At 37.2% G+C, this 5,000-nt stretch overlaps 1 protein-coding gene across 1 annotated transcript in view; it reads left to right on the forward strand.

The window, feature by feature from the left end:
- Positions 1 to 2,825: 2,825 nt before the first annotated feature.
- LOC122248315 (uncharacterized) overlaps positions 2,826 to 5,000 on the forward strand; it is a 9,339-nt gene continuing 7,164 nt past the window's right edge. Inside the window, exon 1 of the mRNA XM_043008256.2 lies at positions 2,826 to 2,935. The gene's annotated coding sequence lies outside the window, so the exon portion shown is untranslated. The remainder of the gene's footprint in view (positions 2,936 to 5,000) is intronic.

Below are 5,000 nucleotides of genomic sequence, written 5' to 3' on the forward strand. Positions count from 1 at the left end.
CCTTCTGCAGATTGCGTGAGAGAGGAACCACCCGATGGCAAAGACGCCCTTTATTAACGAGTAGGATTGCGGAGGAGAGCTGGCCGTAGGAGGAGATGGCAGTCGTCCCTGCACCGCCAGACCACCTTGCCGATAGTGCTGTCAAGGCAATCATCATGCTGTCTCAGCAAGAGGATGTTTCTCGATTTTTGTAGCGTTCGGTTATGGCCTTCGGGAGGGGAGAGTGTGCGGTGATTACCAAAGCCCAAGGTCAAGTCGTTTAAGGGGGATTGGTCAGGAAACCCCGTGGACACGAAATTTCAGTAGTGATGAGTGTAATTAGCACCACGAAATCCTGCACAGCAATTGTTCGTTATTTTGCCCGAGGAACTAAAACAATGGACACTGGAATGCTCGCCTTATTGGTGTCTACAGTAATGCTGATTGATCCAGTGCCAAACAAAAGTCAGTATTCCATTCGACCATATCAATGTTCAGCTGATGATATCGTCATTTCAAAGGATTCTTGCCCCTTTATGTGTCTGTGGGTTTCGGAAGCTGTTGAAACCCTCCAAGGCACTTTGATGATCTGGTGAGAAATCTTTACTCCTCTTTCCCATAATGCAAGAAGGAGAGAAGGAAAAAGAAAATAGTACAAAATACCATAAATTTACCCATGCTATTTCAACAAGAAAGACCACTGCGTCTACAACTCGACATGAAGGCCTTGGAGGGCAAAGTTTTAACTGCGTAAATGAACAATATGTACAGCGACACTAATTGCTTCGAAATACTTGGGAAATGATTCATCTAAGAATCCCAACTGAGAAAGATGCTCTCTATCTAGACACTAAGATCAAGACCTCGCACTTCGAGCCATTTAATACACATATACATATTCTATCTCCATTGTTTCAAGATCAATGGTTTTAAACTCAAACCATCCTAAGAGCTAAGTCTGCCTAAACTATTCGGTATCGAGATATGTGGAAAGAATACATAGTGAAGTGAGATATAGCTCTCACATCCAAGTTTATTTTACAACGTATGTTTAGTTTTTCTTCCAGTCCATATTTTCTTCCGAGATCATGAAAAAAGAAGTTTCCATAAAGGGAAAGGCCTATCTCTGCCAAATTCAAGGGCATTCCAGTATGTCAATTAGGAATATAAAATATTGAAGATAGCTGTCTCGTATAAATTCATCAGCATTTAATTGTAAGTTTACTATAAATGTGTCTGTATATAATCACTGGTTTACTATTAAAATCAAATATAATCATAACAAGTAAGAGAGACACCTCGTCTACACAGATGATATCATAACATATGATACGAAACAACCGCAGTCTACCTCAATCAAAACGGAGACTTTTGGTATGCCTTCCAGTCCTTGCCAATAATGTTTAAACAAACGATAGGTGATATAATTTTCCATCCATGAATTATGCAAATGGTGATTTTTAGCAGTTATAGTATCAATGAACATTTCCCAACAGTGCTTGGTCATACAGTTGGAACCAGTTCTATGGGATTTTCGGGTTGTAAATCATAATTATCTTCCCGTGCCATGGCGAGTCATTCCCTTCTTTTCCTCCAGTTGACTCCACTGAATTAGACAAACATACCACACTTGAAATATGCGGTAAGCTCAATAAGGTTTGATAGTACAGTAGAATCTAGATATAAAGTTCGGCCTTAAAGCGGTTTCTACAATATATTACTAAATGTGTAAGATAGTTAAAGTCGGCGGCCATCGACCTGTCGCGTTGTACTCCCCGAGTGGTTTAGATGCACTCACATGCCACCCATATGAAAAGTACTTCATTCATTTTCCTTTTATCTTCCACGAAGTAAGGGAATATTGAGATCTCAGTCTAAGGCCGTGACTCACAAGTTCGGAACCACACCCCAAAAACTGTTTCAAACATGGCAGGTGAGTCAATAGAAGTTGTCTTTCTGACTGCACATTTATTCGTCAAATGGGTATATCTCCATAGAGAGAGTAGGTCCGTATGATATCCGCATTCCAAGTCAGTTGTGATTGCTGCATTATCGTTGAGATGCTGAACACTATGGCAGGTATGAAACAGCATTGGGAAGTGATTCAGACTGAGCAATGATGGTGATTCGCAAAGTACCAGTTCAGGGATTGGATCCAAGCGGTAAAGTGATGAATACCATTTGCAAAATATGATAAAGTGCAAAAGGTCACACTTTTGTTATTTCTTGTTTTGCAGTACCATTATCTTGAAAAGGATTAGAGGTGAATCCCTAGGGATTTCGATTCTTTTCGCTCATTTTGTTGAACCTTGAATCTTTCTTTCTCACAGGACGCTAGTGACCCTACACGGCGTCAATGAAAGCAGTCAAATCGAGCATCAGTGATCGAATTGTAAGAAGTACGAAAATACTTAAATAATGTATTCTTGCCTAGCATTGTTTCCTCAGCCATGTTATAAAAAGTGTATGTTTACTAGATCTTCCTGTCAAGCATGTTGTAATCAGAATATTTCATTAAGTGTTCAGCAATACTGTCAGTATAGGGTTTGTCTAATAAACCCAAGTGGATATTTCATTTGTATTTTATCTTATCTGCCGTAGACTTCAAACTATGTCTTTCTGAAAACTCATGTCAATATGAGAATTGAATTTGAAATTGGAAACTGCATATTAGTTCGCGAGTATAAAATTATTCATCGCGGTCCACTTCCTACAGCCGCATAGGATTAGTGATTTAGAAAGAAAAAATCCGCGCAGAGGCAGAACAGATAAATCTCATGAGGAAAGAAGAAAAGGAAATAAAAGAAAGGAGTGTTCTGTGCAGGAGGGAGGTCTTTAACCTCAGGGACCGAAATGTAAACAACTCTCCGAGCGGCGACCAAAATAGTTTGCACGGTATCAACCGCTTGGAGAAAATGTGCAACTCTGAGAAGAAACGTGGATTAGTGCACCTCATGTAAGCCTAGAAGGGAAACTATGAATCCTTCAAGATAATGTATCTAACAAAATTAAAGGAAATTGTGATTGTTTAGAATTGGTGATTGCGGAATGAGGTGAAATTAAGTTCTGCAGAAAATGGTACACATCCCTTGTATGATTACCATGTTATATGATTTCGATTTTTGTTCTATATATATATCTTGAGCTATATGATGGGTGCGTTTTAAAATCGATTCTTCTTATATATTTTTGTTATAAACCCAATTCAAAAAACGTTATTGTTTAGTTCAGGACATAGAACATATAATATATTTTATGATCTATTCCAGAAAGCTTTTCTCGATCAATAAAGAAATCATGTACAAATAAAATGAAAATGGAAACAGTTGCATAAACTCAATGTATTGGTAACAATAAGGTATATGCATAAGAAAAAGACACATTGAAAATCCGCCTTTCATTTTCCAAACTTGTATTGATATAGCAATTTGGGAGGTATATGGTAGGCCTATGCCTTAAATCAACTCAAAGCCTTTCCCTTCCCAGTATTTTTTTTTTATTGAACACTGTATTCAAAATATAATTTTAAGCCTATATCAAATTTACATATATCTTTAGGAGAAATTCATATCAAAAAAGGTTTCTTAAGCATTCAGGACATTTATTTTCCAAACTATGTCAAGAATAAGAGGAAAATAGAATGCAGGAAATAAATTATAATTTATTTAGTTTTTCTTTCTCAAAAAGAAGCATTGATTACCACCAATGTTCAATCTACAATTGTCCTCTTAAATACTCCAACTGTAATCTCACTCCTGTGTGTTATTTGTTTGGTATGATGAATAAAATTACTATGACCTGGGACAGTTTGAAAGTTCCCGACGCGGTGTTCATGGTTTATGAGGTTCTATTATTTTTACTTATTTTAAGTTCTTTAAGAATCGTATACAGTCAAGCATCTGTTCTACCTCATGATTTGGAACCTATAACCTGCATTTTGTAATTAGGTAATGAAATAATGATGGTGGTGATGGATAATAGTTATTATACTCATTGATATGATAGAAATATTGCTACTACTCTTACTGGCAAGGATAACTATAGCTATTAATGAGCATCATCATAATGGGCATCATTACAGATTATTGTCGGGAGGGGAGTGACAACTAATAATATTCCCCGGCAAAAATATATTATATCATTTCCTACCTCGTGTGGGAAAATTCGAAATGGTCTAAAATTGGGCTTTGAAGGAGGCAAGCCATCCGATCTTTGAGGGGGTGGGGAACTGAGCCATAAACGTCCCCACTATCCTCACCCCTCCCCACCCCAGTGACGCTCCTGAAAACTAACAACAATTAACAAGAGATACAGTAACGAGAGGTGTCAATGTAAACAAGACCACGTGACCTAACGTTATGAGAATGCTAATAGATAGTTGCTCGATATTGGCATTTGATGGATTATGATTAACGAATCAGTTCGTGGTTGGTAAATGCATAAGAATACTTATTGCGATATATGCCTTAAAGATGCATTGAAGAAAATGTTGATATTATTTTAGTAATGGTAATCGGAGTTCTTTGCAAATGCTCACTATTAAAATCGACATTTTAGATAGAATAACATGAAAATATAAAGAAGTTTTCCTCAAGCTATGCTAATTCATGAATAGGGTACCAGCAGATCTGGGAAGGTATTAGAGGTTGCAGACGAGACCTCTTACTTCATTGCTTTGAGCTCGCCATATTTTGGAGTAGTATTTTTTTACTACTGCATTGAAATATTCCTTTATCTAATGGGATCAGAAGAGCATAGCGATATGTACACACATTTGTTGCACCTACAGTAATATCATTAAGAATTTTTTGAGAAACAATATGAGCCTTTGACCCAGCTTAGAAAGCTTAAACAGCCATTTTTACGAATGATTGATTTTTCTGTCGTTTTGCCATTTCCAGAAAATGCTTTTATACTTATGGTATATTTCTATTAGGTATCCAGCGGCCATCAATAGTGAATGTATAAGTATAAGAGAGAGAGAGAGAGAGAGAGAGAGAGAGAGAGAGAGAGAGAGAGAG

Source organism: Penaeus japonicus, unplaced genomic scaffold, assembly GCF_977035675.1.
Source record: "Penaeus japonicus unplaced genomic scaffold, GWHDUDI00000001_assembly GWHDUDI00000009, whole genome shotgun sequence".
In the NCBI taxonomy this organism is placed as follows: domain Eukaryota; kingdom Metazoa; phylum Arthropoda; class Malacostraca; order Decapoda; family Penaeidae; genus Penaeus; species Penaeus japonicus.